This window comes from Acipenser ruthenus, chromosome 19 (assembly GCF_902713425.1).
Source record: "Acipenser ruthenus chromosome 19, fAciRut3.2 maternal haplotype, whole genome shotgun sequence".
Taxonomy (NCBI): domain Eukaryota; kingdom Metazoa; phylum Chordata; class Actinopteri; order Acipenseriformes; family Acipenseridae; genus Acipenser; species Acipenser ruthenus.
Window position 1 is genome coordinate 5,397,945 of NC_081207.1, and position 24,770 is coordinate 5,422,714.

Below are 24,770 nucleotides of genomic sequence, written 5' to 3' on the forward strand. Positions count from 1 at the left end.
GAGAGAGTTTTAAACTTTAGTAACTTATTAAGTTTGATTCCTGCTGTTAAAGAATTATCCTAGGACATTGATTCTTTATCACAATTCCACATCATAACAGTCCGTATTCATGTATTGCACCTACCAGCATGCTTCAACGTTCATGCAACATAAAATGTAGATTTTACTAGATAAATATACCTTAGTATCAGCAAAAGATCACAAGGGAAACCATTAACTTGATTAATGTGATAGGCTGAGTCAGAAAATGGCACTGGAGGGAATCTAGAGGAACAGCAGGTGAAGGAAGTGTCCATTAAAAGGTCCCCTATAGATGTCTAGTCTTTTTCTGTGTTTTGAGTCCACCCCAAGGACGGATAGTACCTCTTTCATCTCCGGCAGAGCTGTGCAGATGTGGACCCACACATCTTTTAACAGATGTTCTTTTCACAGATGATGTTTATGTGAACATATCCGATCGGGACATGGTAGAAATCAAAATCTCTCACAAAATCGGGAAAAAACACACAAACAATTCCAGACACTTATCACAGCAAAGCTGCAGCAGAACAAGAAAATTATCTTAAAGTGATGTTAGAGCTGCTTCTGCAACACCATTAAAATCAGCATTCTCTTACCAGATAAGAAACTCAACAACAACTTGCACTTTTGAAGGTTTGGTTTTGCCGCTGGTGCTCTTAATGATACAGTAGAACATCAAATTTACCAAAAAAATGGGGATGTTAGCAGTTAAAACACAGCTTTCCTGGCTTATTTTAGGTTCTCTTATTATTATTCCTCAAGTTAAACGGTAGACCTGTTTTATTAATACAGAGCACACACACCAAATTATTAAGAATAAAAGTTTGAGTTATTTCTTATGAACCCCCTTCACTGTACAAAATGTTTTTACTGTTAAAAAATAAGTTTATTTAAAAAAAAAAACACAGGCATTACTACTGGTACCAAATTTGGGGTCCTTTATTTTACCTCTGGAGCTCAAGTGGTCAACTCCCTATCTTCCTCTTTATCTTTCACTCTTAGGTACTACTTTGCATTATAATATTATTTATGTACCAATACCCTTAAAATAACAATATCAGTTGGTACAATGCAAGTTCAGTAAAAGAACAAATATTGGTTATATATGCACTACACAGATTCATAATTCAACCTCACTATAGCCAATGCATTCTCAAGTAAATGCACATTATGTATACATATAAAAAAATATATAACTCCTAACCTTCACTCTCCTTCCTGCCAAGTAACTGATCCATTGTGCTCTCTCTATACTCCCCTCTTACAGGCTTAACTTTCTGTCTAACCGGTATTTGTGTTTCATTGTGGATTATTGTCATTGCGACATACAAGTGACACTCATGGGTTAAAAAGGCACCTGCATCCAATCTTCTAATCCAGTAAAGTGTGTCAAATCCCAAGAACACTCCCCAAACCAAAGTATTGTTCTGCATCCAGAACGTAATAAAGAAAAGAAACACAACCTAAAATATGAGCTGCGGTAGCCTCAGGAAAACAAACATTAAAAAAAAAAAAAAAAAAAAAAAAGAATAGAAGCAAAATAAAACAAATAAAAAACTTCAGAGAGAAACTTTCTGGCATTTAATTCCTGCAACAGTCAAGGACTCCCTACTGTACTGCATTTAAAAACATATTTAAACATGTATTATAGCGGGGCAATGGGGTAGCGAAGTTATGACGCCTTCCTTTTCTCAGGAGGATAACCAACAGCAGAGGATCAAATTTGTGCCAGTCAGGCTTTAGCTTTCAGGCTAGTCCCATGCAGAAAATTAATTATTTTTTTTTAAATCCCCTGGCAAACCAAGGTGGGCAAGACGCAACATGAAAAAGTTCTTTCAAGTATTGTTTAAAAACCACAAGCCTGGAAGCCCATCTACTGTAACTACGACAATGAAATATCCCCCAAGGTTTGCCACTGTGTTTCCCCAGCTCCTTAAGAGGACAGAAATAGTATTGCAGGCTGCCTAATCACAGGTATTGTCACACGTATTTGTAAAGGGCAGTGTTGTGTTGATACATTGCCATTACAGATTTTGACCCCTTTCATTGAGATTAGGTTAAAAACTCATCAAGTACAAATGCAGGCGTGTATTTTGCATAGTGGTTTCTTCAGACAAATACATTGGTGTCATTACGGGATCTCAGTGTGGTTTTTCTAACTTTTCTGTAAGTATGTCCAGTTTATCCAAGGCTTTTCAAATGGCGGGTAGTGCATTAAATTTGGGCGCAATTCCCAGGCTGATAAATGGAAGTGAATAAATATAAAAAGTAAAAGAATAATTGACAAAATAGGTTCTATGAACATGTGTACCAGTAGATGTAAAGTGTGTAAATACATGGACAAAAGTAAAAATATAGATTAAACATAAGAACACCACATATCCACTAAAAACTAATACCTACTGTAAAAATAGCAATGTTGTTTATGGAATAGCCTGTGAAAAATGCGATGAAATTAAATATGTTGGAGAGACTGGAACTACTTTACATAAAATAATTCAGAACCACCTTTCATTAATTAGAAATAAAAAAATTAATGAACCAATAGTACAGCACTTCACCAGTCAAGGACATGACATAAATGATGTAAAGTTTGTAGTATTAGAACAACTAAAATTAGAGAATGCGACATATAGAAGAATAAAAGAAAGTAAATGGATAAATAGACTGAACACGATTATGCCAGCGTGACTCAACAAAAAAGAATGAACTAATTCACTTCAATAAGTATATAACATTTAAATAAATATACTTGTATTGTAACGCTTGAAATGTTTTTGCTTACGATTGTAAGTCGCCCTGGATAAGGGCGTCTGCTAAAAAATAAATAATAATAATAATAATAATAAATAAACAAAATTCATTCAAAAGTTGTGCATGCTGATGCGCTGGGGAGGCCAAATCAAGACTGATCCTCAGTGCCAGCATTGCATGATATAATAAAAATATAAGTTTATATAAAGTAATGTTAATTAGAATTAATACACATTCAAAAGATAGAAGTAAAAATGATGTCACAATATATAGAACACCATTACATCATGTAAGAATAAATCATGGATTTGAATGTAAACAATAACAAGTAGTTGTCATGCCGTCAAAAACCTGTAAATACCTCCAATGTTTTGATTCAAACACAGGCTCCCTTGAGAAAGATATGTACAACATATCGAAACGTTGGGCAGCTGGCTCTTTGAGCTAAAATATATATATATATATATATATATATATATATATATATATATATATATATATATATACATGTCTATTATTTTAAGACAAATGTGGATTAGTAGTTAATCTTTACGTAACAAGAATCTGTCAAAAGGTATTAAAGGGTAGGAAAGGGAAATAATTCATTTTTATTAACATAAATACTAGACATCTATCCTGCAGCAATTATTGTTTTTCACGTTCTTCAATAGTCAAGCAGTATGACCTCAGAAATTGATACAATAGATACTGCAGCTTGGTTGTGACACCACTTTGGAGTTAAATTCTTTATTTTTAGTTTTGAAAGATTAAACAAATGAGTAGTTTCAAATGTCATGTTAATTGCTTTTTTAAAATATTTTGAGGTTCTGCTACTCCAATATTATTATTATTATTATTATTTATTTCTTAGCAGACGCCCTTATCCAGGGCGACTTACAATTGTTACAACATATCACATTATACATTATTTCACATTATACAGATATCACATTATTTTTACATACAATTACCCATTTATACAGTTGGGTTTTTACTGGAGCAATCTAGGTAAAGTACCTTGCTCAACTGCTGCCCATTGAGTTATTATTCATTTTCTCTTAATAGGTCTTTACCTGGCTTTGGGTTTGTTTGGAGAATCCCAAATGCTGGTACTAACCTCATTCCTTATTCCGTTTAAATCATGTGACAATACAACATTTCAACTATGTCAGCTACTCACTGGGTGCGTTCCCAGACATCATTCTGCGCAGATTCTGTGCAGAATCTGACCAATTTAGCCAATGGGTGCTTTCACGGAGCTCATTCTTAGATCATTGGCTAAATTGGTCAGATTCTGCACAGAATGATCTCCGGGAACGCACCATCTGCTAGGTTGAAAAGTCACATTGTCACATGATTTCAATGGAATAAGAAAGACTATTCCGGAACTTCAGATAAGCTGAAACACAGGTATAGGGAAAATGATAAGGACCTCTCAGAATGTTAGCAAACAACATAAAATATAAAGGAAATGTGTGTGGGTGTGTCTTCCAAGTTCAATAACTTTAATAGTCATCTAGGGTGAGGACCTTTCATTTCTCCATTTTTTTTCTCTTCCTTTACAAGAGCGCTGTTGTTTTAATAGTATTGTAATGATCTGTGCATTTCTGTTATACTGTAATTCTGCTGTTCTACTGTGTTTCCCCACGTACTGTAATTCTGCTGTGTGTGTCTACGGGGGGGGGGGGGGGGTCTAAGCTATAAGAAGGCGCTGCACACCGTTCAGTGTTGTTGTTCTGGTTGTCATGGTTCTAGTGTTCCTGTATTGCTGTATCCTGTGTGTTTAAGCTGTGAAGCTGGCAGAGTGCTGGTCTCTGGTGGGTGCGAGAGAGTGTCTGAAATAAACGATTACTGGAACCAAGAACCAAGCGTGTCTTCTACCGAAAACGCTACAGTATATTTGTTGACTACAGATAAAAGCCCGATAAAATGGTTACTTATTTATGGATTCAATCTGGTGTTGGGTAAGAGAATTGTGCTCACTGGTTGCTTAATACAGTTAAGTAAATGCACAGATATCATTGGTAGGAATTTAAAGTGGTCACTTAGACCAGAGGGTCGCTAAATAAAGGTGGTCACATGAGCAGGTTTGACTGTGTATATATATATATATATATATTATATATATATATATATATATATATATGGATGAAGGCTATATTTGTATCCTGAGCCATTTAAAAAAAAGGCATAGTACCACAGTAGTGACGTCAAAAAGTGATAATTCCTCTAGAGGAAAATATACTTGAACTTTGACCCATTTAACTCCGAGACCATCACTTTCAATTCAAACACAAAATGTCCATGTTTTCAATCACTCGACAACATCCACAGTACAGAAAGGTTCACTAATGAACAACAAAATGAGAATACGTTAAATTAAAAAAAAAAAAAAAAAAAAAAAATTTAAAAAAAAGTAAAATTGGTACATTCGTATCTCACAGAAACTGGAGAAACGGATGATGACATAGAACATCTGTATAGCACTGAAACACTACATTTAAAAAAAAAAAAAAAAAAACCTCGTCTTCTTTAATATTAGCATCACAAGGGTATCCATGTATTATAAAAACTAGATGGGCCTCTACAGTGAGTTACAGGAAAACAAATCCATCTCGGGTTTCTCAACCTTTGGTTTCATAATTTATGACATCACAGAAACCCTAGATGAAATTATTTTCCTGGACATCACTTTAGCCTTCTATACACACACACACGCACGCACGCACGCAAAGCTGCTTGCTCTTTAACATTTTTTTATGCTGTGGTGCAAACTCAAGTAAAATCTTAATAAAACAACTGGCCATGCAAGTTGAGTGAAAATCTGGTTTGGCATTGCTTCTGACTCTGGCAGTGATCTGATTAGACCTATCCTCTAACCTTGAACTTTTATCCTGTTCCTTTGACAGCCTTCAGCTGCCAGAAAAAAAGCCCAAGAGAAGAATGCCGTGCCCCAAACCTCAAATGCCCCCCTTCATACTTGGCGGTGTCTTCATCCTGTTAGTAATGTTCAATCCAGTGTGGGAAATGTCTGACATCTGCCACATTATTTTCTGTTTTAAGCTCAACCGCATATCTGCAGGCGCAGCGCTGTCATGTCTTCACCTGCAGCAGCCTCTCATTAAAAGGGCTCACGTAGCCATCTCACCTTCGATGTGCAAGCCTCAACAGACCTGGCACACCTACAGGCAAAACGCTTCTTTTCCCAGCCATCTTATTCATAAACAACCCCTCCTATTCATAAGTGCTCTTAGCTGGTTTATGGTTTTAAGAAGTTTGCTTAACTTTTTTTCATAAACCATATTGTTCGTTTAAGACCTATGCTTTCCAGCAATTGAAGTAACATTCCTTTTACAGCTAAATATCTATAGATCTCATACTGTTCAATTTGGTAAACTGTTTATTGTGATTTTTTGAGAGCGGGTTTAGAATCAGCATTAATTCCTTTTTAGAAGCCAAAGTAGATTTTGCATTAAATAAATGCCTTGATAGCATCCATTCAGATTGAGCTGAAACTTTCAGAGTCATGTATTTAGAATGGCAAAACAATCCTTTTAGATTCCATTTTGAATACAGCTTGAATGCAAAACATGAAAGTAATCTTCAATCTAACCTATTTTGACATGGAATTGTTGCGTTTCTGGACACCTCTCCTACTTACTGTAAAACTCCAAAACAGTAAAACACAATTGGCTCTATAGCTCGTCCCCTTTAAAAACAACTTCATACAAAGATTGTGAATCACTACAATATTACTGAGCAAATAAACTTTACTGCAACTAATCAAGCTTAACAAATGACGAGGGGACCCATAGAAACAGGACCTGAGCTATCAAGATGAAAAATATTTCTGCAAACATTCATAAGGATCCAAATCAGCAAATTGACAAAGCAAACAGAAACTTCCTGTGTGGTTAAATCACAACATAGCCTTGCCCTACTTAGAACTTCTATTGCAACTTTCCTTACTTCTGCTGACAAAAAAACAAGTACGGTATTCATGCAACAAAAAAACAATAAAAAAAGTGTGTGTGTGCTCCTTTTCAACTATATTACATGAAATGCGAGACTGAATATGAGATATGAAGATTCATCTCACTTGTGATGAAAGAGACAATTATAACTAGTCACTGGCAGTCCTTCCTGGGTTGTGAGATAAATCTGGATGTGTCCCATTTCAAACTTGTTAGGTATCTCCACTTGTGTGAGATTGTCTCCATCAGATCCTTGATCAAAGACTGCAATGAACCCCAAGGACATCGAAGGTTAAATGATACATCCATTCCTGTTACCACTGTGCCAATCATGCAGAAAAGTAGTGATGAAGCATTAAGGGATACCAAACAGCAGCATTACTGTACTGCTCCTGAATGCAACCGGAACGATTCCATGGGTGGTCTTGAGATAGGACTAAGACGTCTCACATTTCAAGCAGGCTCCATATTTGTCAACAGCTTCAAATCTGCTTCACCAGGGACCTGGCCTAGGGTTTGATTCATCAACAGGTTTTAAACTCAAAACTCAGCCTCCGTATCACCTAGTGCTATACCACTGACTTTCACTCGGCACCTTATCACGTTCATACCAACGACTGAAGCAGTGTCTTTTAAAAACAAATGGATTTCCAAGGCACGTGATATTGCAGAAGGTTTTAATTCCAGTCTGTCTGCACTGGGTCTTAACACCTGTCTTTTAGGTGTCAAAGGCAATGTACAGGAAATAAATCACTGTGCGAGGAGATAAATGCACAAAATGCCTCATTACAGGTTATGTTGATGCAGATTGTCATATACTGTACATGTAATTAGAACAAGTCTAGTTATGTCAAAAGTCTGCAAATAAGCTCAGGAAAACCAAACCCCGCAACAGAGGTGCAAATACTATTCTTTTTGAAAGGGTATGGTTTTCATTGCTGCATTTCAATTAGTATTTTGCAACGCATCAAGGAACTCAAATTACATTACTGTTATGGTATCTGGAGTTTAACTCATGAATGAAAGAAAGAGGCCATCATGACCTAGATTCTGTTACAAGTGACATACATATATGCATGTATATACTATGTTCAAGCACCTTCACGGTAGTCCTTGTAAGTGATCTGCAGGGAAGACCAGCATAAAAAGAAAAATAATCACTTTCCTTGCAAATAAAAAGTCCATAGTATATGAAGAATGTTACAGATGTGATCAAACAAAGACTGTAGAAAGAGACTTATCACTTGCAGCAAGTTAGCATTATCTGGTTAGGGCTGATTCTATTTGTCATGCAGCACAGTGTTCAATGAATTGAAGCAAAAGAGGGGGCGGGGGGGGTGAACTAACCACTATACCCTGATGTAACAATACCCTTACAACTAGGGGTGAAAAAAAAAAAGTAGAACATATTGAGGAGGAAACTTTCCAACTGTAAACATTATTAGTTGACAATACTAAATAAAAACACCCTGAATCAAAATCTAAACCAGTAAAAGTATTTTTTTTTTTTTTAAACTTTGTTCCCCTTTCAGTTTAAAGTTACTAGGGAGGAGGTTTGGAACTATAAGCTGAGATCCAGAAACTCAAGTTAATCCTATTTAAACAAACTGTTGCTGCAATATTCCTATAAATCACATCTGCTCCCATCGGCCTCTTTGTTCTCGCCCTGTTTTGACTTGGCTGAGTTATGACTGAGGCCCAGCTCCTCAGGCCCACGCAGTTGGAGCTGCACCTCTACAGGTAAACAACAGGCGACACAGGTTTGGTGGCTGAAACATTTAATCTTAAACTGGCTGTGCATTGCTGTCCATCAGTATCAGATTAATAAGCACGTTTTCTTGTTGGGCAAGGGGAAGGAAAGCAATGCTAAACTGTTTCCACATTCACATGAAATACATGACAGTCTCAGGTTCCTTTAATAACTCTTGGGGTCCGCCTCAGGTAAAACAGATTGCTGTTGGATATCACACTGATATTCCAATGCTAATAGTTCTGTAACATTATATTTTATAACACATTTCACACAGAAGCAAAGGTTTGGTGTGTTATGCCTCACACATGCCTATACAGCCACATGCACATTCTATCTATGCCGTTGTATTTATATAAATACTTACAAAACCCTAAATAGGAATATAGACAGTGCAATCCTGTACACATGCTCAGTATACTAAGAATAGGGTTTGGCCTGATTGCTTTGATAATTATAGGCCTTATTCACAAAATTACTATTTAAATCCGATTTTGATAAATTAAAGTTTAGTTCATGAAACCTTCCTTCAATAGATTTAGAGCAGGTTGGACGTCCCTTTTCAAAACAATGCTTAATCTAAAGTGAACATCTTTAAAAAAACATTCCTTAAAGTTTTGTGAGAAAGTAAAAACAAAACTGTCAATCTTATAAAAGGAACCGCGAACATAAATCAAATTGAATAATGCTTTACTGCTCAATTAAAAACAGTAAATATGCAGAAATGTGCAGGACTGTGCACTCTAGTTGACACAACAATTTGTGTGGGTGGAGGTGCAGATGTGATTAAAACAGAGCACAGTACATCCTAGGTGTAATTCCCCCAGTATTTAAAGTGCTGTGGTCTGTCAGGATAAAGGATGCTTTGTCTCGCACACCAAAACTAATCTTTCAATGTGTTTTCTTGAAGAGGTTCAAGTAGAAGATCTATAGTCTTTGCAGGTGGCAGCCTGTGTCATAAACGTGATGTTCAGAGTGTGGGTTCTCAGCTCATACAACACTAAGCATTGTTCACAAAAGTGAAACTCATCCTCCCTTGAGTCAAACCTTCAGTGCTCGAACAAAACATCCATTCACCTTTAAATAAAAAATAAATAAAAACTTCCGTCCTTCCCCCCCAAACCTGCAACCACCTCCCGCTGCTTAAAAATTACAGTAGAAGTCTCGGCCAAACTTTTTGTGAGGTTACACAAGGCCCTGTCATTTATGTCACAGAGTTGACTTGTTTCCCAGGGGGCATTTTCTGTTATATAAACATTTGCTCTTTGTAAAGACCTCACAGTTAAAATACCTGCCAGAGCCCCACGTGAGCAACATGTGACAGTGACTGACGGAAGGTAAAATTACTTTTTTTTTTTTTTTTAATTCATTCTTTTCAGCAACTTGAAGTACTGTACAGTACAATCTGGAAAATCCATGGCGACAAACAACTTACTTTTTTCCACATAACTCTCATTCATACTGTACACAAATTGAATATTGCACAAAAAGTCATTTTCATTACTACTGGAAAGTGAATATCAATTTTCATCCCTGGCTATCTTGCATCTCCATATAATTTTGCTGTTATTGCTGTGCTTTACCATGCATGTCTGTGCTTTCTGCCATGGTATACACAGTTATATCACAGCAGTTAAACAAATAAATAAAACCAAACGCTGACTCAGGACCAACCTCCAGACAGCCAGCGTTTATTATCTCAAGATGATGCTTTATATTGAGAGTCAGAAATCCCTACATTCTCCTTTGATTTGTCAAGCATTCTCTGCTGTGATCCACTGATAATTGTCGACCTTTGCACTGTGCAGTCTGGATGCTAGACTCTAGAGCAAACAGGGTACCCTGTTAGTGCACGAGAGACTGGGTATGGAGTACTTTTACAGCAACTTCCCCAGGCTGAAGCTAGCTATATTTGTGTTGTATTTTATGAGTTTTAATTAAATGTGCTTATTAGGGAGGTGAAATATTTAGAAAGGTTGATTCGTATGCCAGAGGCACATTTTTCCAGTGCTGCAAAGTGCGTCTGCAACCCCACCAGTTCCATCCAGGCCATTTTTTCTTCTTTTTTTTTTTTTTTTTTTTTTTTTTTTTAAGTACAAATAAATCCAACCTCAAGTGCTGACAGATTAGTGTTTTGCCAGACGGCCAACAGTAAAAGGAGAACATTTTAACCTGTTCCAGTGAAAGAATGCACAGGGCTCCTAGTTTACTGCCATCACTGCCAGGGTACACTACACTGGGTTTATTATTACCATCGGCTTACTTACCCCTGTTTTCACCGTTTCATTTAGGCCAGCCTTAGAAGTTTACACCACTGTTATTTCTTCCACTGTCTGGCTTTGCTGAATATAAAGGCCCTTAGAATTCAGTGAAGTCAGGCTGTGGAAGAACAAACAGCAAGGATGGTCTTAAACTGGCTTAAAATAGCCTGAGCAAAACTGACGTCAACAGCACATTGGTTCTCCTTAGTGTGATGTGACAAACTGGGGGAATTGCTTATTTATTTATTAGGTGGCTGTGAGACTGGAAGAGATGACCTTAGTGGCGAAATGGAGTGTAGGTATGCTCCACAGCAGGGTTCTCTCATACATACACCGGAGCATCATCAAGGTTTGGCTGCAAGAGAGAACAATGGCAGCCAATACTCTTCAATAGCTGCAACAGTTGCTGTGCAGTATGTGTACACTAGTGTGGATTTTTTTAAAAAAAATTCATTATAATGGAAACGTATCCTGTATCAAAGTTTTTCTCTTTACCAGATACTATGTAAAGTAATACCATAATAATCATCTACTGGACTACACTGTAGTAACCCCCATAATTACTGCTGAAAGTTTTACCCGTGAGCAACCCATGATACACCAGACAGAGTGACTTTCTTAGCATGCTTATATGGGACTCTGATCACATTTGGCAGGGAAATATAAGTCATTATGTTATGTAGCCAGTGGCCCCTTCAAGATCAGTATGGATCTCTATTGGCAGCGATTCACAAAGGCACCTATAACTTAAAAGCATATAAAATACCAATTACTTGTTTTACAGGAAACCTCTTTTTTTTCTGAGATTGGTTACACAGCTTTTCAATAAAAGCAGTTGTCAGTCTCTCCTCCTTTGTTGTCTGAAAGCGGTCAGCGCTGACTGCACTGGGAGCTGGACTGAAATATTCCACTAATTTCCCCAGGAGGTAAAAGAGTTAAAAGATATGGATATGAAATGAAATTAAATAAAGAAATAAATAAATAAATAATATGCAGCTGAAATTAATCCACAATCCTAGGTCGCTGCAAGTTCATTGTTTTAAAAAGCACCGAGATCTCTCTATGTATGAAAACACATGGTTTGTATTTTAGCCATGTAAAGATTGCAGGATGGACAACAGCAATAAGAGGAACCCTCTGCTAGGGAGAAATGGGGAAAAAAAATACGAGATTTCCTCTTAAGAGTGCTGCCTCTCTATAAGGGTATTGTTGGGAGTCAAACAGGTTCGGAACATCTTACTTGATAGTTGACACTGCTATGGGAACACTGCAATAAGCTCTATAATGGCTACAAGTAATTTGGAATCATTTTATTAAAATCTGCAATTGAACATCAATGGCTATATTCACAAAGCATTGCCAAGTACTGTGCACCATTTATTCATATAACAAAGTGGTAATGTTACAGAACTAGCAAAAAACAACTAAGATGTACACAGAGTTATACACAATGTGCATGGAATTTTTATTTTTTATTTTTCTTAGCCGACGCCCTTATCCAGGGAGACTTACAATTGTTACAAGATATCATATTATTTTTACATACAATTACCCATTTATACAGTTGGATTTTTACTGGAGCAATCTAGGTAAAGTACCTTGCTCAAGGGTACAGCAGCAGTGTCCCCACCGGGGACTGAACCAACAACCCTCCGGTCAAGAGTCCAGAGCCCTAACCACTACTCCACACTGCTGCCCTACCAGGTGAAGTAGTAGGAGCTAAAACACTGGGAACAGTAAAACAAATGATTCTGTGCTTTCAAATGAGTTCACTCCAGGGGAAAATGGTGTGCCAACAAAGGACAAGCCTTGATGGACCGAATGGCCTTTTCTTGTTCTCAAACTTTTCTTATCTACACTATGTGCTCTTAAAGTAACCCCCTGAATTATTAATTTGAAACTTTTGAACATTTTCTTTTTAGAAATATTAGTTAATTGTACAGCAGTAAATGCTTTGTCAACCAAATGTGCAGGGTTCAGACAAACTGCAGAAATGTCTCTACACTGTTCTTTCTCTGCCTCTGCAGATGATTACCTTCAGCACAAAAATCTGAACGTTACACCAAGCAGCGGACTGCACTACTCCTGTGTAGCACATTGGGATCGCCTACAGAAATACAAGATCCATGCAGGCTGCACTTGGTTTGCAATTAAAAGAGGTTTTTCTAATGTAATTTATTGCACTTTGTTGCCTGTTGCTCATGCTACTCCTCAAGGAAACAGGCACTAGAAATGCTCTGAGCTTCATGTGTGAAGAAAGCTTTGACGAGACCGGCACATAAATTGAATGGGCATAGTTGGTAGTGCTTTAGTCCAGAAGTCCTTCAATATATTGGCAAGTTTTCATTCTAGTGTGTAGAGCTTTAAGATCTGACCCTGGGAACCTGTAGCCAAATTCTGGCACAGAAACCCATCAGAATTTCAGCTAATCAAATAAATGTCAGTAGATTTTAGAAATGCTTGTTATCAGAAATTCTTGATTCATTGGTATTTGTGTTCAGTAATAAAGCTGAAAGTGAGACACTTCGTAAACATGGCTTACTAAAGTTAACGCTAGGCAGAAAAAAACACGAGGAGTTTGTCTTTATTCCTGTCAAAAGACTAAACGTTTGGTCATTCTATGTAGCTGCAGTCTTTATAGTTTATTCTTGTTCTGTGTGTGTTCTATTTGTCTTCTCATTCTGCATAGCTGCCCTCCAGGCCTATAGGTTTGTGGTTTTCAGCATAACCGTAATGAATTCTTTCCAAGGGCAGTTATTAAGAATGTGTTTAAGTACAACAATGAATAAAGGATTTACTTGGATTTTGAGCCACCTTTTATTTCATTTACTGCACGATGCCTTCAAATCATTCTGTCATTGCACTTAAAACAGAACTTACTAAGCTTTTACCTTGGTATACTTTCAGACTTCCTGCTAATAAACCTCCAGTTCCCATGTAGATGCCCCTCGCCCTGCTTTCAGGTGTCTACTCACAAGGTCAGCACACCAACCAAGTAGAGAATCTCCTAGCTGGCACCTCTTTGTTGCCTATGTCTTTAAAACAAGATAGAGCATGCTTGCCATAATCCTTGAAGGGGGGGGGGGGGGGGGGTGGAGATTAACTTCACTTTGAATTCCTTCACCTAAATGCAGCAAATTACACAAGCTGCAGCAGCACAGAACCAGTATTGCTTCAAGAAAAATATTTATTTTGTACACGGGGAGAATCGTTTGTGCTGAAATCCAAATCTTAATTGCACCAGCCTGATGCTTAATACACATAAAAGCACACACACGAAAAATACAATAAATACAAGTCAACAATATGCAAAGGGTAAGTGGTTGTTTTACACACCCCAGTGTTACAAATTTCTGTCCATTCAAGAAATTGGTCCAAAATTCCCAGCTTTAATCAAAGGACAAGGTCAGATTTAATAAACACCACAGTGTATTTTGCATGGCAAATCAATCAGTTTCTAGCTGCAGCAATTTCAGAGGTTCATTTATATTAAGTTTGCCTAGCTTTGTGACATTAAAGTGGTCGTAGCTCACATTATATTTCCATAAATCTTACTCGTCATGCATTCACCATTATAGTTGTAAAGTATGCAGTTTTGAAAGAAACACATAGCAAACATGCATAAGTTAAAATAAATCTCTGTTTGCAAATCTTATTTTCCGGTAGTCTTGCACTTCCTTGGTCATTTCCCCTGGAGAGTGAACCTGTCCCCACTTTACAGTACCTCCAGTTATTGACCAACCAGCTGCTTCCCATACCGACTGCTTTGCAGCCCGTAACATGTTTTATAACAATGGATTACATAAACAAAACACACATACCAACATACGATAAAAAAATACTAAATAATATTATTATTATTTTTATTATTATTATTATTATTATTATTAATAATAATAATAAATATGTCCCAAACGGTCAAGGCTATGACAAATAGAAATGCATTAAAAAAAAAATCTTTAGATAAATCAAAGAAAAATATTTCAGCGAGTTTGGACAGAGATTTTCTCCATATGGTGCTTAAGGAAGGACATTTGTAACTGGTATTCATATCCATTTAATTCCACTATGACCCATATAAAAGTAAAATAGAGCAGTAAACCACACTGAAAGCACAGTGAAGCATACTTAAGTATGAGAAGTAAGACAACATGGCAAAGTGTGGTTAAGAAAAAAGAAAAGAAAACATGGTAAAACACAATACATTTATTGTATAACCAACTAAAAATCTCCATTAGTAAACTTTATAAAAAGGAATGATATTAGTCACTACAGGAGGGACATGAGATAAAATGAATTAGAAAATCACTCTCAACAATTTAACTGCTTCTGTTTCTTATTAGTTTTACAATTTAAATTGTTTCATTCCACTGGCTTCAACATCAGGCCTGATATGTTGTTAAATTAAAATAAATACTGGTTCACTGTACACTTGCCCCATTTCATTGCACAAACCTAAATTGCCCCCCGCAAAAACGTTAATTGAATTGGACTCTAAAAACAGTAACTTATAAAAAGTAGGGGTTTTGCTTGCCCCTTGGAAAGGGGAAAGGTGAACTAACAGTGGGGAGTCCAGGGCCCCACCTGGTAGTTTATCTCAGAGCGGCTTGGTGGGTGACGGACTACTGAGTTTAATTTCCTTCTCCAATCTTTGTTTTGTCTGAAGAAATCTCTGAAGGAGGGCAGGCAAATGGAAATGTCTGTATATGGGAGTAAAAAAAAAAAAAACCATGTTAGATGAGATGCTTCTTTCTAGTTCTTGTAAGTGTTTATTTAATCAAATATATTCACCATCTGAAAAGCTGCTCAGACCTCTAATTATTGTAACTCTTTAAATAGGTTTGAAACAGTAGTTTTATATGGGGCTATATCTGACATACTCCATGGAGTATAATTAATTGATCTCAAAATGATCACAGACAAATGTTAAAGGGGAAAATATTGTAAAAAAAAAAAAAAGTGTCCACAATAACAATAATAATAATACTAATAATAATAATATAGCAGCAAGCTCTGTTCAAACTTGTACTGTATATCCTTACCTGCCATGGAGTTAGCCAGTTGCTTTCCAAAACACCATCTGTACGCAGACAGCTTAGCGCGCTCCAAGGCAGTATCAAAATGTAAGCAGCAATTTATTTTATTAGTAACACAAACTACCCCCTCTCCTCTTCACTTCTCTCCTCTGATCAACGGTTTCTGTCTCTGCAAAGTTAATCTGTCCTTAAAGCAAAGGAATGGTGCAATATGTATGGTAGCAAAGTAATAGCATAGTAAAGCCCAGAGAAGCATGACAATGCAGTATGACCTGTAGTCCTGCTCCAAAAAGAACACAATCATTATGACCAGTGTGTCAGTCTTTCAATTAGAAACATTCTGAATGATTTCTTATACCAGTATTAGAAAAGGAGCAACAGCATGTAGTGGAAATGCTTTGAAAGTAACAGGGTGTTCTGTAGAGATTTAGTAACTATTGTGTGTGGAATTAAAATAAAGACCAGCTCATTTGCACTTTCATTGTATAATAATTATACATCCAGGTAAATGCCTCAGCAGCTTTTGTAGTGCATATCACTTCAACAGTGTGATCTTTTTATTTTAGTGCAAGGAGTTTGACACATACAAATCGCCCCTGACTTAGTATTTAATATCAGGAAATAATTCCAGCAGTGCATCAGATATTGTGTGATTAATATGTCTGTGTGGGGAGGGCTGCTGTAAAACAAAAACACTGTGCTCTGGCTGTTCTGGGTTTCTTGTTACCAGCGTTTCAAACACTGTTTATGACTCTACACTTTGTCTGAATCGGTCTGCTAGCAGGTCTTAAAAGTCAAATCCACTGCAACGAGTGAATGAATGCAGGGCAAGAATGCAGCCTTTATTGTGTCTGCAGTTAACATGGCTTCTTCCAAACTTTGTAAAATTATTGGAATGGTCAGTTCTCATCTGGTGTAACCTAAAAGCCATTTAGGATAACCATGATAGAAAGAAAGAGGACAATATCTATTTGTATCAATAAACAGTGCAACCAAAATTAATAAAACTTTTGAAATTATAAAATTTGTATAAAAGGCCACCCCTTACAAGTTTACAACAGTATTTTTACAGCAGTTTTACTATGCTTTTCCCATGGTTATATGATGCATTTACCATACCTTGTTATTCTTTTTAATGCTTACCTATGTTTTATCATGCGTTTGCTATGCTTTATTAAACTTTGCTATGCTTTTACTGTGGGAAACGTTTACAAGGACTTGATTAACATCGACATCACTTGTAGTATCTCAGTACAGACGCGGGTTGGCTTGTGGTTCGATTTCAATGCTAAAGTCTCTCACCTCCCAGTTCTGCATGGACACTGAAGGGTTAAAAGTGCCCATTTCCGCCCCCCCCCCCCCCGCCCGCCCGCCCTTCGCACCGCTGCCAACGTCCTTGGCTTGAAAGACAAACTTTTCATTTATCTCCTGTTCCACAAACAAAGGTGCCATTAAGCGATCAGGCTCTGACAATATTTAATTAGGTTAAAACAAAGTGGAATCGCAAACTTAGATTCCAGGGGAACTCCACTGACTGCAGAGATAAAAGTAGAGCAGAAACCAATTTTGACAGTTTTCTACAGACAGGTAATTTTAGATTGTGTTTATTTAACCAGACTCTCGGCGCCCCCACAATCCTGTGCAAAATCACCAACAATTTAAAAAAAAAAAAAAAAATGATAAAGACAGACAGTTCTCGTTCAGAAAATAAATTACAGAGTAGTTTTATATAATAGGTCTACAGAGTTCTTTCTCTGCAATAGTTTAATATTTAAGGTCACTATGGGGGTGATTTTTAAAGCTAAATTACTTATTTTCAACACCTGTTTAATTGACAGAACTAGAAATAAACTGAATCAACTCTTAATTCAATGCAGTTTGATGGGTTATAATTCATACAATATTAATGTGCAACTGTTTGCTTTTTCACTTCTCTTGTATTTTCAATACTGAATAAAAGTTATCTGGGGGGAAAACCTCCCCTCCCCCTTTATTTCCATACTGTAATTAAAGTTTGGGAAGGAGAAAAAAAAAAGAAAAAATGTTTTTTTTTTTTTTTTTTTTAAATAAAACTAAAATTAAAATGATTGTCTCAATTAGAATACAGCCACTTAAATCTAGTTTTCAAATGATGTTCGTAAGCCTTATTTTGTTAACATTCTGAAACAAACCAAGTTAGTCAGTAGTAATTTTATAATTATAATACATATTAAATAGACATATTAGACATCTGAAGTTTTTAACCTATACTGTTAAGTACATGTTCATACATTTTGGAAAATGCAGCAGTTCAGCATATTTGTTAATAGTAACAAATATGGTAAGAATCTTAAATCCTAAATCAACATGCATTCCATTTTGGAACATTACAGGTCTCCATTTTTTACATTTTAAACAAAAAGGACACAATTTAGAATAATTATCAAGTCACTAAAGGACAAGGGCACAAAGTTTATTTATTGTAACAAAACTGGGAGTAATTTTAAATGGGATTATGTTTTTGTGACATGGCTGCTTGTGCAATAGAATTTTTATGTTTGTTTTGTTTTAATCTGTATTACACCTAATGCTGCAGTAAGCAATTTACAGTTAATACTGCTCACATGACAGGCTCTGAAAACAAGGTTATTCCAATATGAATACAGATATTTAAAAAAAAAATAATAAGAAAACAGTTATTAATTATTACCTACTAGGGGTGGGAATTGAGAAATTTAGTGCTCTAGTACTCGAGCGTTAATTTCGAGTACTCGAACCTAATGCCAGACAATATTATTCTACACGTGTGCCACAGAAATTACCACGTTAACACTACAACCGCTGTAAAACCACCGCCGGCAGTCATTATGACGGTACATTTTAAACATCAATATTAAAATGAAAGACAACTGTCCGATACAACTCAAAAGTTTAATCAAGCACATCATATCAAACATCTGCACAGCCGAAATGCTGTATTTAAATAAACATATAAACATATACATTTATTTTCTAACTTGCCAAATATAAATGTGTACTGTGATTCTTTAAATGTATTTTTTGTTTACGACTGTAAATCGCCCTGGGTAAGGGCGTCTGCTAAGAAATTAATAATAATAATAATAATAATAATAATAACAATAATAATAATATTTTAAAAGAAAGTGTGTAAACAGGTATATGTACATACAAAACTGTAAAAACAAAAGTGAAATCTCTCCTACTGATATTTTCCCAGTGTGCATTCCTGTATAAAACAAGGAATTGATGGCTGCCAGGTCCAGTAGAGATTACAGGAGTGTGTGTCTGTCTGTCTATATATATATCTATATATCTATATATCTATATATCTATATATCTATATATATATATCTCTCTATATATATATATAAAGAATATTGTAGGTTATATTCAAAATAAAAACATGTATTAAAGTCTGTCAAAATTACGGCTTTGTTGCTAGGTGGTCGGGCTTATAACTTCCTTATTTTCGTGGTCCTGCATTTCAAGCACCGTCAGGGTATTTATTTAAGAAAAGTCATAAAAACGGCCAACCACATAAATCTGACACGCAGAGCAAGTTAAATTTGAAAACCTCAACCCGTCAAAATGACTTCCGTGGCTAGTGTTAAGACGGTATACGTGAATAAAATACTGTAACGACCCCTACTCTCGAGGCTCAAAGCAGGGGACTGAGACGGGATTCAGGTGCGAACAAAACGACTTTATTAATTAAACAGAGTCCGTGTTTGGGTCAGGACCACACCACAAAAACAATTTATAATATATATATATATATAATTATTATTATTATTATTTATTTCTTAGCAGACACCCTTATCCAGGGCGACTTACAATTGTTACAAGATATCACATTATACATTATTTCACATTATACAGAGATCACATTATTTATTTATTTCTTTTACATACAACTACCCATTTATACAATTGGGTTTTTACTGGAGCAATCTAGGTAAAGTACCTTGCTCAAGGGTACAACAGCAGTGTCCCCCACTGGGGATTATATATATACTGGGGATATATATATATAATTATTAAGAACACCAGTTCTGATTCAAGTGAAATAAGGAAGCATGCAGTTTTGTGTTTATGCGCTCTCCTATTTTTTCCATCCTAGTTTAGACACATCTTGAGGCCACCTGAGCTGCTATATGAATGCAGTCTTTGCAAACAGCTGGTACGACACATGGATCCACCAGCCACCAAACACCTCATGGACAGGTTTCCTCAATCAATGTGGGGAAAGCGAGACCTCACATTTATGTATGTAAATTTCACAGTCCTCACTCACACATGTTCCTGCTGCCAGGCTACCAAGTGCTACATCGTGAAGCCAACAAACCCTCAACAAGATTCTTCAAACTAATGGCAGACTTTAGCAGCCAACAGGCCTGGCAAAATGCTCAATACAATGGGGCAGATTACTTGCAGAAACAACTAGAAAATAAAACAAGCTGCAATGGTTACTGTATGTGCCTCTTTCTTACTGCTTTTATAAAATGTATTTTCTGCAGAAATTAACAAATACTTTAGGTTGCAGTCCCTGTTTTAGCATTGTAAAAGCACTACAGTAGCTTATTTTTTTTCCCATGAAGCAGGAGGATTGCTTTTGAAGTTAAAAGTGGTCTCCCTCTGCCATAGCAACAGTGTTACATTACACAGGGTTGGGGCACATATCCGATGAACACAATGCATAACACAACATTGTCATAACACCTATCCACTATACAACTGAACTGCCAGTGACATCAAGGAACCAATAAACTACACCATCTTGCTGGTGACAACAGCCAACAGTAAGCAACAGCAGAAATGTGTTATTACTGGTAAATATACAAACCTCTCTTTATGGTTATATGGCTGAATACAGCCATCTTTTAATGTTAGATGCATTTATACAACAATCTCCCCTAGATCTGTATTTTACAATAGGATTTATTACTTAATTACAGTGTTACAGAAAGCCAGACGTTGTAAGGTGTTTTATGGCCTCTTATTTCTTTATCTTCAGGCCAAAAATGATAGGTTACTTGCTGTACAAGGCCTATGCAAAATCAATTACTTTACAACCCAAACGCTCAAGTTGCCCAGTACAAACTAATTTCTATTGACAATAAAAGGACTACAAATGGTTTTCAAGTAAACGCAAGCCCAAAGTACATGTCACACCCTCCTACATTTCAAAAGGACTACACAAAATATCTGGCATATTTTAAAATATAAAATGCAGTTTAGTTCAGACTTCAAGGAATGTTTCTCCAAGCACTGTTAAGTGTATTTTTATACATTCTTAGATTAAACAAGGATTTGAAAAATAAGAATGCACTTCTAACCCACTCTGTTGAAAACAGGTTTCATGATCTGCAAACAAATCAAAATGGGCTTAAAAATTAATGTATGTTGAAAAACTAATCAAAAATGCATGTGTCTATATTTGAGGTTTATAAAAGGTTAGGATTTGTAAGACAATTTAGAGCAAAATCCATGTAAATTAATAGAGAATACCCCACTGCAAAACCAGCCCCTTTACTTTAATTGTTACTTCTTTTGGGACATGAACAGGTGACATTTTTGTTCCCTTTCCTAAAACAATGGTGCAAAGTTTCTGTGGATCAATTTCTGAGAACAACCAGGCCCAATGATTCTAATTTAGTGTTTTATAGTATTGGGCACCGCAAGCCCGCTCTTAATAGTGCAAAACACACAACACAGTCCAGGACTGCTGTATTTTATACAAACAAACTTTTAAGACTGCTATAGGCACGTTTTCTTTTTTTTTTTTCAGTTAAACAAAAGTTGAATCTGGTCTCCTAAGTTTTCCACGGCCAGCTTGTTAAGTGATTGCAGGTAGGTAATAAAGTAAGAGTCTCAGGTAATTAGCGCACTGGGATTTGGTTTTTGCTGAAGCCGTCTGCTCAGCCCTACACCGTAATTAATAACAGATTACCTTTTAATGCATGTTTATGTTTTAGTGTTTAATTCATGCTTTGGCTTGCCATCTTTCAAACCAGCTGAAGTATATGAACTCTGTTTTTGTTTGAACCAAGAAGAATGAGAGACTTGGGGGTCTTGGCAAACATGTATTTAAAACAATAAGCATTATTTCTTTGGGGAAACAGACAGTGCTCCAGCTCAAGTCATTAAATGCATTGTTTTACTAGTGTGGAGCCCAAAAGTACAAAGCAAGGAATCACACTGATCTTGCACTATAAAATGTTGTGTTGGCAAATAACAGCAAAAGAGGAGATTTCCATTTTAAGAAAATTCATAGTCAATACATTTTTTTTTTTTAAATAGATGGCAAAACATACAGTATGTATTTCACATTAGGCTGCCATTGCAAACCAAACCAGTCAGGCTAAGATTGCTCTAGGGTTTAAAATACTAATAAATAGGTCAGAGTTAAACATCCAGATCGCTCATCTAATATCTGTATGCATTTACAGTATTTTAATTTAAAACTGGTGCACAATTCACAAGGCTAAACCTTTCCAGAGACCTCCGACATCCCCCAGACATCTATCATGGTTTCACTCCTTCAATTTCCAATTTCTCGTCTGTATGTTCAGCAGTTCAGTTAACATTGTTGTTTTGGCTGTTTTGTCTTTTTAATGGGGGGGGGGGGGGGGGGGGGGGAGAGAGAGACGACAAAATCCTCATACTTTTCAATCAGTAACATCTGTACTTTATTGGCCTTGTCTATTGCAAGTTGGCCAGCATGAGGGATTCAAGGCCCCTAGAGGCAGAGAGACTGGCGATTGCTAACATCATTAACTCATAAACTGAAGCACAGAACGCAGATAAGCTGGCAGAGTGGATTCAACTGCTGGCCATCGGTAATCAGGAGGCTGGAAGTTCACATCTTGGCTCCACTGGGGCAGCCCGAATCCAAACGCAGCCCACTGGAGATGTAATGAGGGCTGTGTGGGTGAGTCCACAATGGGGAGATCTTCAAATCTCATTTTAATACAAAATAATTAAAACACATAACGGAAGTGCTTGTTTCTGTTACTATTTATTCTCCAGTTGGGTGTTCATGAAAAGGGAGGCACGCTATCTCACCCATGGCCTGACCCCCCTGAAACCCATCCTGAGCCTTCCCAAGCGAGACTGCCAATAGTGTGGTGGTGTTGAGATGTAGAGACCAATAAACTTTTCACATGTGACCAGAGCCAGATTCTAAACCCTAAACACACAAAATAGAGAATTAGACTTCTACACCGCTTTGCACCATCTCTTAAAGTACGATTTCTGCCTACTGTACAGCTTTTGACGTTAGCGTGTTTATTATTATTATTTATTATTATTATAAAATGGATGTGTGAATTGCACTCAGAACTGAGAGACTGCAATCCAGAAGAACCTGTATCTTACCAGCCAGTAATCCCCAGAACAATACAAGTGAATGGTGAACAACTTGAATTAGCAGTCACCCGTTTTCAACAGCAGAAAAACACCCTTTGGTGACAAGTTAAATTCAGATTTACCGAGTCACTAATGCCTCATTTCCACTGCCTTTTCCCAGGTATAGCGGAGCTGGATGGTCTGGGTGAGGTGTAGTTAAAGATGGTGGTCTGCGTTCCACTGTAATTTTGTCAGATATAGTCGTAGTATTTCTGGGATTTTGTCAAACACTTTTTACATTTCTAACTGTGCCTGACAGCTGCTTTTGAATGTAGTTTTCTGCCCAAATGTTGAGGATAGCTGTAATTTCTTCCGAGTTCCACGAAGCAACAACATTGGTCGGTCTGTTTTGAACGCAGCCTCCGCTTATAGCCGCCATTTTTCAAAACGGTTTGTCTTCAGCCCATGTCTTTCGATGATGTACTTCCGCACAGCACAGTTTGGGCCCATTGGGTATGAGATACGAAACTGTACTGTCTGAGGTGTAGCTGAACGTCAGGGGAAACACCCCCCACCTGCACCTCACCCAGACCGTCCAGCTCAGTTAGACCTGTGGAAGGGCAGTGGAAAACTAGGCAAAAGAGGAAATGAAGGGGCAAGGTTTAGAACGGAGGCGTGATGTCAATTTCCTGTCAGGAAGCACAAGTGAAAGCAGAAGAGCAAGACCAAAAAAAACAATACAGAGATCAGTTCAGATCCACTGTTCACACGATGACAAAGGGTAGGTTTTGTGAGCTTCTTGCTCTTTAAATGAGCCAGGCTGTTGGAGCCCAGCACTGAAACAAACACAAGCTGTCAAACACTGAAACATGTGGACCTCATTTTTGGGGGGTGGGTATTTGTTGGATCTAGTTTTGCTGCTAAAGGTTTGGTTTTTTTTTCCTTGGTTTTTATACTTTTTTTTTTTTTTAAATCATCAGGTTTAGTCTGTTTTTACACGGTAATGCTAGAGATATAAAAATAAAACCTGCACTACTCTGCAGTTTTGGATACAGAGATAATTACATTACAGACTTGAAATTGAGCGAACAACCATTAGTAGGGAAATTCTTCTATAAAACTACTGCAGCTACCTAAAGCACCTTGTATTACATGTGTGAATCCTTTGGAGATAAACAGGACCTTTCATTGCTGAAACGATACAAGAAAAACATACAAAACCCTTCCTAACAAAATCGTATGTCACTCTGTAAACTGATAAGAGTTCAAAGCAGATTTTTTTCAGCAGCCTGCTTATATTTTTCCTGTTAAATTAAAAACATACCAATCAATGCGGGCTATAAATCTTCAATCCATAAATTACCAACAATCAAAACTGCCACATTACCTTACGCAACAGCAGAAAAGGGTTGGACTTTTTTTTTTTTTTTACAGCAATCAAAGCATGTAAAATTACCTTTCAGTTTATTGCCAATGTAAAATGTATGTTGTTTCGGTATGATTATTACTGTTGTAAGGTCTCCGACACTCATAAATCAATAAATAATGTAATACCAGCAGCAGTAAGAAAACTCACAGATGACACAAATTATACTGCAGAGCAATACGGAGTCTGCAACAGAGTCCC

At 36.8% G+C, this 24,770-nt stretch overlaps 1 long non-coding RNA gene across 2 annotated transcripts in view; it reads right to left on the minus strand.

Moving 5' to 3' along the window:
• LOC117424574 (uncharacterized) overlaps positions 1–24,770 on the minus strand; it is a 100,029-nt gene that overhangs the window by 53,227 nt on the left and 22,032 nt on the right. The window contains exon 2 of one of the 2 annotated variants that reach the window (XR_009307752.1): positions 14,952–15,460. The exons of the other annotated variant lie outside the window; for it this stretch is intronic. This is a non-coding gene — a long non-coding RNA (uncharacterized LOC117424574). Of the gene's footprint in view, positions 1–14,951; positions 15,461–24,770 lie in introns of those variants that run through there. 2 annotated transcript variants of the gene reach the window in all.